General features: G+C 36.5%; 1 non-coding gene across 1 annotated transcript; it reads right to left on the reverse strand.

Annotated features, from left to right (window-relative positions):
* Positions 1-536: 536 nt before the first annotated feature.
* Positions 537-609, reverse strand: TRNAR-ACG (transfer RNA arginine (anticodon ACG)). The gene has a single exon. It is a non-coding gene; the product is annotated as a tRNA-Arg (tRNA).
* Between the last annotated feature and the right edge of the window lie 10,826 nt (positions 610-11,435).

Genomic DNA, 11,435 nt, shown 5'->3' on the forward strand with positions numbered 1-11,435 from the left:
GTGTGGATTGCTAGTACTGCAGTGCCATCTGCGTACTGAAATATTTGACTTCTTATGATCAGGGTATGAACATCGTTAATGTATAGTATATGTTGAACAGAGTGGGTGATAAAATAATAATAAAAAAAAATCAGCTAACGCCTTTTATAATAATAAATAAATAAAAGAGTGATATTAGGAAACAAAGAATCTATGTGTAGAATTAAAATTTACACGCAAATTATAATTCTAAAATTAAAATTTTAAAATTATAATCTAAATCAACACCACGCTTTGATAATTTTAACTGTGACAGACAGTTATCAAGCAATTAAGCAAGAAGTTTGACTATATCTGAAATACGTTTCATTGGATTTTATTTATGAGTCTTATATTGGAAAACTGAAGAGTAAATAACATTACTGGAACAAGAAGTGCTTTAAGAGAACGAAATACCATAGTACGTGTCCATGTAGTATTAGAAATATTTTGACTCTTGATATAAATGAAATTTATGATTAGAATGAAAGGTTTAATGGGTAGGGGGGAAAAAAATACGAGCCAGCCAGGATTCGAACCTGGAATCTTCTGATCCGTAGTCAGACGCGTTATCCGTTGCGCCACTGGCCCACGTTGTAGCATTTCTTATAATGCTTTAAAGAGAGTATTGGTTAATAATGGTATTTTTTTTAAGTATATATTTTTTCTTTGTGTTCGAATATTGGTCATTGTAATAAATAAAAATCCTTCAATTTTATCTCTATGAAAATAACTTACAAAAAAATGGAAAAGGAAAGGTCGATAATCACATGGTAATTTCGAAGAGTTCTGATAAATGATAGAGGATTATTCAAATTAGAGTACCCAGAAAATCTTATTGAAATACCATTTTTTTTAAAATGAGAATCACGGAAATAATATCTAGGAACAAATTCATTTAATGGGAATTCATTTTAGGGGTTAAATAACGATAAGAATAATATGATCACTATTATTAATCCATATTTTTCGGAATAAAGTTTAGTAGGCTTACTATCTGTATAGTATTAGAATAATTTTACCTTACAAGGAAAGTACTTAAACCAACACGACGCTTTTATAATTTCAACTGTAACAGACTGTTATCAAGCAATTAAGCAGGAAGTTTGACTGTATCTGAAACACGTTTTGTTGGATACTTGAACAAACTGTTAGAAATATGGATGTCTTACAGCTCCTTCCGTGCATTATATTATAGTAAAATGGTTACATTGATCGAGTTCATTCGCCTCGAAATTGGCCAAATAAGTTGTTGTTGTTATTATTATTATTATTCCTGACACCTCCAAGGAGTCTGAAGACTCATCTCGTTGGAAGACAAACTGGGATTGAACAGCATACTGACAGTTATAGAAATTGTTTTGGGATGGGGGAGGGGTTTCGGGAAAATAGACTGCTTAATCAATTGACAGAACTGGCCAATATTATTGATGTAGGCCAGCCTGGATTTGTGAAAGGGCGCTCTTGTTTTAATAATATGGTTACCTTTTACAATGGAGTAACAAGAGCAATGAATGAGAGTAAGGCATATATTGTCATTTATTTAGATTTTGCAAAAGCATTTGACAAATTGGTTTTAAAGTTGCAACATATAGGTTAGTAGATTGGTAACTGGCTTTCTGATAATATCAGAGAGTTGTATATAAGGGAACAGTATCAGAGAGTAAGAAAATTGCAAGTGGAGTTCCACAGGGCACAATCTTTATGTCAATGAAATTGTCATGGAATTAGAGTGAGATATTCAATTGTTTGCAGATAATATGAAGCTTGGGAGGATTATTAGTAACACTGCTGATGTTTTGGCTCATCAGGAGGATTTAAATAAGCTGGAAGGGTGGTCAAATGAATGGGAATATCAGTTTGATGCAACTAAATATAAGGTGTTTGGAAATTTGAGATCTGTGGATGGGATGCTTCATACTCACTTGGTCGAGTTATATTGGAAGAAGTGGAGGAAGCAAGGGTTTTTTTTTTTTTTTTTTGCATGATTGTAGATAGAAATTTGAAGTTTAGAGGAAATATTGCAAAGGTTGTGAATACATCTTCAAGAATTGCTGCAGTATTGAGAAGAACATTGACCATGAGAGATATTGGGTGGTGGTCCCATTATATTATTATTACATGGCACCTACATGGAATCCAAAGACTCATTGAGGGAGGACACCTACTCTACAGCAGTGGTTCCCAAACTTATGGATGTAAAGGCTTGGAAGATTTGGAAAAATTTAATTTGGAAAACCCTTGGAAAAATTTAAATATTTCATGGCCCCCATCGGGAAAAAAAATTGTAATACAAACATATATTATTATAATATTTATTGTATTTATATTCAATACAAAACATACACAGCGAATATTGCAAAAATCAAGTGCAAATATTGCATTTTTAGCATCTTATATACACATTTGACATGCCACATTTAGTCTTAAAACATTTTAAATTTGTTTTCATTATTTCACGGCCCCCTCAACAAAACTAAAGGCCCCAAGGGGGCCGCAGCCCACAGTTTGGGAAGAGCTGCTCTACAGCTCTCCTTCTCCACCACTTAATCCACCAACTACAGCAAACCACAAATATAGAACTTTGATCAGACCATATCTGTATTTCTATACTTAAATCTGGTCATTAGGATTTGAATGAATTAACCTTGAAGCGGGTGAAAAGACTAACAAAAATGATATCAGGACTGTGTAATGTTGATTATGAGGAAAGACTGAGGGCATGCAGACTGCAGAGTTGGGTGGATAGAAGACAAAGGGGAGGGGATATGATTGAGACATTTAAGCTGTTGAAGGGTTATGACCGGATTAACACTGAAGAAATTTTTCATATAGTAGAATGAGAGAAAGGGACATTCCTGATAATTACAAAAGGAAGTAGTGAGCAAAAGGGTAAGAAGTAAGTTTTTTTTGCATGGAGTGTGATAGTAGCATGGAATGCATTGCCTGAAAGAATAGTGAAAGTACAAATTGTGTATGGTTTAAGGCATAGTGCAATAGACTTTGTATTGACTAGTGTTGACCTCCCACAATGAGTCATGTGATGTCATGGAGCTCAAGAAAATAATAATAATAGATAGGGAAGAAAGAGTGCTATGGTGATGGCAGCAGAGGAGTTATTCTCATTGAAAGTACAGATACAAGAAGAAAACTGTTTTGAGGCAGTATAGTGTGATGTCGAGATAGAAAGGATGAAATATTTAATTTGCTGTTGTATAAACCCATTAATGTGGGGATAATGAGAAGGAAATGTGTAGGCAAATTAGCATATAAGAAAAAAAGGGTGATCAGCATTTGTGGTTTAAATTATGGTAGTGTAGATCAGGATAAAGAGTTGGATAAAAGAATGAATTTCCAAGTTTTTGAGATGTAGCTACCTTAGGCCAGTGGCACACTCAGGATTTAATCTTGGAAGGGGCCGAGCACTCAAGATTTAATCTTGGGGGGGGGGGGGGTTGAGTAGACGATTTGAGAATATACACTACGAATTGCATACGGGCTATGACTGAGCATCTGCAGTGATCGCCAATACATGATACCCATGATCTCCTCTGGCCCGGCTCAGGCAAACGAAGTAGCTCCCAAGCACCATTTTGTTCGCCTTGCATTCACAGTGGCCAGGATTCCTGAGCGCTATAGGGTATTCCCACCTTATTTGACCACTAATTCATAAGTAGCATAGAAATAGAAGACACCACACAACATAAATTTTTTAAAAAAAATTGAATTTTAATTAGGAAAAGATTTTTGGAAATTTTTCTAGTGTTCTTTTCCTTTTTCTTTTTTCAGGGGGGCCGGGGCCCCTTGGCTCCCTCCCTGGGTACACCAATACCTTAGGCTGTACTGAGAGGTGACATTCAAGGATCAATGGTCTTGGATTTGATTACCTCAATAGAAGATGTTATTATTGTTTTAATTCTTCCCAAGCATAAGTTATTTTCCAAGGAGCCATACCTGTAGTCTCTCTCATTAGCATCTTCAACACTTAACAGAATTAACTGTTTATTTTTAGTCATTGTGTCTGCGCAGTTAGCCTAGTGGCTGTGCGCTTCACAACCATATGCCTGGGGAAGGAATGTCCTGGGTTCGATTCCTGTCGCCGACATGAGGAGCTTAAGGATCTTCCTCAGCCATATGCAAGTTAGCTGGGGCATAGACAGCAGGGTTTTTTTCCCCCAGTTTATCTGGGGTTTTTCATCCTGCAAGCAGACAAACCGGCCCTGTGAACATGCACAGATCTACAGCCATAAATACTTAATCCCCCATGAGGGGGGGGCTCAACTCGCCCCAATAGGGACACGGAAGAAAAAAGGGAGAAAACTTCATATAAATAAATAAATAAATAAATTTTTGTTATTGCATCAGAGGATGTTATTGTGCAATTGGTACAGACAAACAGAAAAGTGACCATCAGCACAGGAGTTTTACCTGTTCAAGGTGGTTTGTTGCCATAGGAGCATAATAAATCTAAAAATGAGTTATTTCTAACTTTCCTTAATTTCTGAATACTACTGGAATTCATGTTGTATGCAAATTCCATTCATATAGAAATAATGGGATGGGCAAAGAATTTGTTGCACAAATTGAATTGATTTTCTCTAAAGTCATTCTATAAATGAAACATGGCTAGCTGAGAATGATGCTAATGGGAATTGAAAGAGGGTATGTTTTCTATGAGCATAGGATTGAGAAAGGCAACAAGGGTTAAAAATTAACTGCTGTGTTTGTTTACAAATGCCATAAGTATCAGAAATAAGGGGGATGAAGCAGTTTCAGTGATTGAGTTTATTTGCCCCAGATTCATTGGAATAAGTGAAACATGGTTGAATGAAGATGATATCATAATGGGAATAGAAATGGAAGGATACAGCATTTTTCGCAAGGATAGAAAGGGCAAGAAGGGATGGGAAGTGCTGCTGATGATAGCAGGGGAATTAAGTCCACATAATTATTATTATTATTATTATTATTATTATTATTATTATTATTATTACCCAAGACCTCATGGAGTCAAATAAAGGTAGATAAGAAAGGAGGAAATAGTTGCAATGGTTATGAGGCAGTGTGGTGTAATGTGGAAGTTGAGCGGAAGACGTTTAGTTGGATGTTGCTATAGGCCTGGGAGTGTGGAGGGTGGTGATGAAGAAATGTATAAAAAACTTTGATTAGTGAACAAAGGAAGGATAATTATTATGGGTGATTTTAATTATGGCAGTATAGATTGGAATGAAGAGATAGCATTTGGGAATAAGGAAAATGAATTTCTCGAGTTCTTGAGAGATAACTATCTCAGGTAGCACGTAAAGAAGGGCACGTGATGATTGAGAGTTCTAGATCTGATCATTTCATCAGAGGATGTAATTGCGAGAGGGATTTCGCACTTTCCTCCAGTTGGTGAAAGTGATCATGAAGTAATCACCTGTGGCTAGTCATAATCAGACTTTTGTGATGAAAGGATATATGTGGAATTATAAGATTATGACAAGCTGAGGGGACAGCTATAACGTGGAATGAGGAGTTGAGCAGTATAGAAATAAATGCTGCAAGGAACTAACAAAGAAATACATAACAGCATCAGTGTGTGAATGTATTCTGAAGGTTAAAAGGATGAATATGTAAAATGAATGAATGCAGAGCTTAAGGAAGAAATCTGAAAAAAGAAAGTACTTTGGAGGAAGTACAAGATGAATAATTATAATAATCAGTCACATGAAGAGTATAAAGAACAAGCCAGGAGAGTGACTCAGTTAGTAAGGAAAACAAAAGGAGAGTATGAGCAGAAATTGGAAAATCAGGCAAAGAAAACCCCTAGAGTTTTTTAAATATATGCCCATCCCTCGATGAGTCCTTGGACTCCCTGGAGGTGTTATGTAATAATAATAATATATGAGGTGTGCCAATTTAATTCCCAGAATGCATCTGTAAAAAACCTACATTCGGAACATCAGTGTTTACTGTCACCTTCAAAGTAGTCCCTTTGCGCATTTTTACACTGGTTGAGATGGTATTCCCATTTTTGGAAACAGGCCTGGAACTCTTTCCAGAATACTCTTGAGTTCCTTTCTGATATCAGTGATGTCAGAAAATCTTCGATCTTTTAGTGCAGTCTTTAATTTTGGAAACAGCCAGAAATCACAAGGAGCTAAGTTGGGTGAATGAGCAGGATGACCTAATTCGGTAATTGATTTTTTGGCCAGAAACTCTCTCTCACAATGAGCTCACTATGGCTTGGCGGATTGTTGTGATGGGTGATTCACTCGTCGGGCCACAATTCAGGACTTTTTCTCTGAACAGAATCTCGTAATCTTTTCAGTAACTCTAAATAGCATTATTGGTGGACCATTTGCCCTGTTCAATGAATTCATAATGGATTATCCCATTGTGGTCAAAGAAACACACCAGCATGGTCTTGAACTGCAAACGTCACACGCATGCTTTTTTCGGAAGTGGTGAACTCGGGATTTTCCACTACATGCGTTGGTGTTTTGTTTCAGGATCGTACTGGAAGCAGGTTTCATCACCCATAATCACTCTTGGAAACGTGCTTATTTGCAGAAATATCAGTTGCAACTTGAAGCTGCTGCTGCTTCTGTTCGTCTATCAAGATCCGAGGCACAAACTCCACAGAAATCTTTTGCATACCCAATTCTTCTGTTAAAATTACCCTGACTGTTTCTCAATTCATTTGCAATTCATCAGCCATTAATTGCACACTTAATCGTCTGTCAGGTCATACCAGATCTTGCACTCTGTTCACTTTTGCGTCCATCATTTTTGTTTTTGGCTGCCCACTTCTGGGGTTGTTGATCACATCGTCTCACCCACCTTCAAATCCCTTATGCTACTCAAAGACACTTGAACATTTTCAGAGCATTCACATCATATACTACTTTCAACAGCTCCAACGTTTCAGTAACAGTTTTGCCAATTTTCAAACAAAATTTGATATTAAAACACTGCTCCATTTCAATCACACATTTTTATGCCAAAGTTTACATGCAGACCTCTATTGTTTTTGCAACAGCTAACTATCAACTTGAGGTTTATGCATGCATTAATTAAAACATGCACAAAGATGATTACTCATGTGACTCCAACCAAATCACTACATGGGCGACGCTATGCGGCCATTCCAGGAATTAAATTGTCACATCTTGTATGGCAAGTAGAAGGAAGAACGATCATGGTAAGATGAAGTTAATGGATGAAAATGGTAGAATGGTAAATGCTGCAGAAGACATTGTTGAGGTATTCAGTGATCAATTTATAAGGATGTTTCTTCCTGATCAGGGTGGAATCATGAGGAAATTAAGTGTAGAGGACAGGAGAGGATGACTTAATTGTCAGTGAGCAGGAGGTATTCAAGGAAATAAATAAACTTGATGTCAATAATGCAATAGGATTTGATGACATATCACCATGCATTTTAAGGGAATGTTCCAGGGAATTGGCAGTAGCATTGACATGCCTGTTTAATAAAAGTCTTGCAACAGCACAGGTTCCAAGGGAGTGGGAGGAGGGTAAAATTGTTCCACTGTAAAGGTTGTGATAAGACTGTAGCTTCAAATTATAGGCCAATATATATATCTGGAGTTGTGGTGAAGGTATACTGGAGAGATTGGTGAGACGTAGGATACAGAATTGGGTTGATAACGGCATCATTCTCTGTGGTTATCAGCATTAAGGGACGATCATGTTTCACTAACTTACTTATGTACTATAACAAGGTGACAAATACCTTGGACAGGGGAAATGCATATACAGTGGTGTACTTAGATTTTGCAAAGGCTTTTGATAGATTGCCACACAACAAGCTCTTAAATAAATTGAAACAGATGGGATTGGATAACAGACTTCTGAGTTGGATCAGTGACTGCCTGTCAGATAGGTAGCAGAAAGTTGTATATGAGAGTGCAGTGTCCCAAAAGAGGAGGGTCACCAGGGTCTGTATTGGGGCCATTGTTTTTCAGTTTGATATTGGGATGGGTTTAACGGGTGATATACAGCTGTTTGCAGATGATGAAAAATTGGGGAGAGCAATGCAGAGTCATTCAGGTGTTATGGCCTTGCAGGAGGACTTGAATAGATTGCATGAATGGGTAAGTAAGTGGAGAACTGTCAGTTAGGTGTTGCAAAGTTGAAGCTTTTGGTAAAATTTGGTAAGCAAAGATGGGATACAAAATTTAAAAGGAGGTAGAGGAGATGAAAGATCTGGGAGTGATGGTGGATAAGGACCTGAAATTCAGGGGTCACGTAGGATAATGACAGTGATGCAGAGGACACACAGAAATAAAGAGGTTAGGATTCCTATATATATGGCATCATATATGAAGACAGATTGAAAGAATGTAAATTGCAAAATCTTGTGAATAGGATGGGATATGATTGAGACATATATGTCAGGGGTTGACATGGAAGAAATTTTTTATAGAATGGGAGAGGCAGTGAGGGGGGGGAGTGGAACAGGAGGCCATTGGAATCTGTATAAGGAAAGTGTGTGTAGAGGAGTGAAGAGAAGGTTCTTTGCATGGAGATCATATGTTAGTTAGGGATTGTTATTAGGAGACATATATGTTAGTCAGAGGTTGTTATCAGGGTTGACATGGAAGAAATTTTTCATAGAATGGGAGAGGCATTGGGGGGGGGAGGTGGAACAGGAGGCGATTGGAAACTGTATAAGGAGAATGTGCACAGAAGAGAAGGTTCTTTGCATGGAGAGTGGTTGGTGAGTGGAATGCATTGCCTGAGTGGGTTGTGAATGTAGACACATTGAATCAGTTTAAGGCATGGTTGGATGAGCTTTGTAAGTGATAGTGTGCATCTCCCATGATGAGTCTGACTTCATGGACATCAGATGTTAATAATAATTATAATGATATCATCTTCATCTTCCTTGTACATCCTAGCAACCCCATCCTATCCTCTTGCTGATCTCCATTATTTTTTCGGCTATCATCAGCAGTACTCCATCTCCTATCCCCTCCGCACACATACACATTCTATTTTCTCTGTCCTCTTTAAAAATAATATACACCTTATATTCTATCCCTATAACTACATTATCTTGCATTAACTACGTCTCTTGTGCCTATAACTTTTAGCCAAATGAATAGAAAAGAAGAGAGAGAATGGATAAGTAAGATAGAAAAATGTATAAATATCAGAATAGATGGGAAAGGATATAGTGTAGGAGATTAGAAGCATTATTTTTTTGGCTATCATCAGCAGTACTCCATCTCCTATTCCCTCCGCACACACACACACATTCTATTTTCTCTGTCCTCTTTAAAAATAATATACACCTTATATTCTATCTCAATAACTACATTATCCTTTCCCATATATCAGAATAGATGGGAAAGGATATAGTGTAGGAGATTAGAAGCATGAGTGAATGTGAGCTCGGGGAAGATTTAATGGAAAAATGGGATAGCCTATGGAGGAATGGCAGTCAGTTAAGTCTGGAATAAACAGACTAAGTTGTAATGGGGAGAAAGGATGAGATATAGTGAGGTTGCTGCCAAGAAGTGGCATAGGTTGGCATATACAATATCCCATAAAATGTGATTTAATAACCAGGAATAAGAGCAAGGAATTGACAGTAGTGATCGATCCTTTCATTCATTGAAATGAAATTGTGATGTCACTCATTATATTCAAATTATGAAGTCAGCTATTGTTTGGGATAAAAACTTTGATAATAAAATTCTACATTTCAGCCTTTATATTAAGATAACATTCAGAAATGTATACATCTATATACACGCTACTACATTACAGCAACATACCATAGTATGTTGCTAGTTGCTACATCCAAACTTTTTAACATGTCTGTTCTGATCTCTTATGGTAATTAAAAATAAATAGATAAAAAAAGGAAAAAATTAGATAAAATTAAATTAATAAGAAAAATAGCTAACTTTTTTTTTTTTACAAAAGAAAATAAAGAAAAATTAGTAATATTAATAATTAATTACATCAGCCAAACAGAATTTTCTTATTTATGACATCTGGTTCTTGCATCCTACTTTCATACTTTATATTACTGTATTCATTCATTGATTTGACCTATGGTATTTAGCCTAGGATTATATATATATATGAGGGAGGGGACTAAAAAGTTCTGATAAACACCTAGAGCAAAAATGACTGGTTTGTGCAACAAGGAAAAAACTTTTTTTCTCAGAGCACTGCAAATGCTGCAGCAGTGTTGTAACAAGTGTATAACACTTCATGGGGAATATGTAGAATAATGTGTAAGTTACATGGTTCTACCTCAATTCTTTCATGGTGATTATCACAACTTCTCATCCTCCCCCCCATATATATTGTCTCTTTGAAGTTACTTTTCCTTTAAAGTTGCTATTATCTGATGTTAGTTCTTCTTTTTTCATTGTGGAGATCAGTGTCACCTGTAGCGAGATAGTGTAGGAAATCTTTGATGTGCATTGTTGTTAACATTGTATATATCATCGTGGGAGGTCATTATTAGTCACAACAAAGTCTATCATCCACTCATCTCATCCACCGTTTGCACTTTCACCACTGTCTGAGATAATGCATTCCATGCCCCTACCACTCTCCATGCACAAAACATCCTTATTACCTTTTTTACTACTACTTCCTTTTGCAACTTCCATATGTCCACACATATGGAAGTTGCACAATAGTCCACACATGGACTGTTGTGCCCAGATTTGGTCACCTGGTTTTCAGAAGGATGAAGAGATGTTGGAAAGGATCCAAGGTATGTCGAGTAGAGTATGAGGAAAGATTGAGAAGATGTAATTTGCAGAGTCTGGTGGACAGGAGGAAGAGGAGAAATATGATAGAGACCTACAAATTGGTAAGGGGTTGTTATAGGATCAGTGCTGGAGAAATTCTACAGAAAATAGTGGGAGATCGGGGGAGAACCAGAGGTCATCCCTGGAAACTGTATAAAGAGGGAGTGAGAGGCAGGTTTTTTTCATGCAGAGTTGTAAATGATTGGAATGCCTTGCCTGAGAGTGTGGTGTCTGCATTCAAGGCATGGTATGATGAGCTGTGTGTGTGATAAAAGGACCTCCAGATGAGTCTTTGACTCCATGAGGTCTTGGGGTAATAATAATAGTGTATTATCTCTCTAATAATTACATGAATATACTAAAATTTAGGCAACAATGCAACTTTTTCTTGCAAATGGTTCAGTAAAAATTATAATTACTCATAATATCATTATCATTTGCAGAATTTCTCATTGACATGAGTAAAAAGCATGTATTATTACCATTAATAATAATCATAGTAATACTTTACACTTAATAGCTCACAATTACACAAGTTAAACAATATTACTTATATTGCAGTTTACATAATAATTTATTTTTTAAATTTAAATATATAACTGAAGTATTACTATCACATTTTCTGTTTACTAC

Source organism: Typopeltis vanoorti, chromosome 20 (assembly GCF_054136105.1).
Source record: "Typopeltis vanoorti isolate ZY-2024b chromosome 20, IOZ_Tvanoo_1.0, whole genome shotgun sequence".
Lineage (NCBI taxonomy): Eukaryota > Metazoa > Arthropoda > Arachnida > Uropygi > Thelyphonidae > Typopeltis > Typopeltis vanoorti.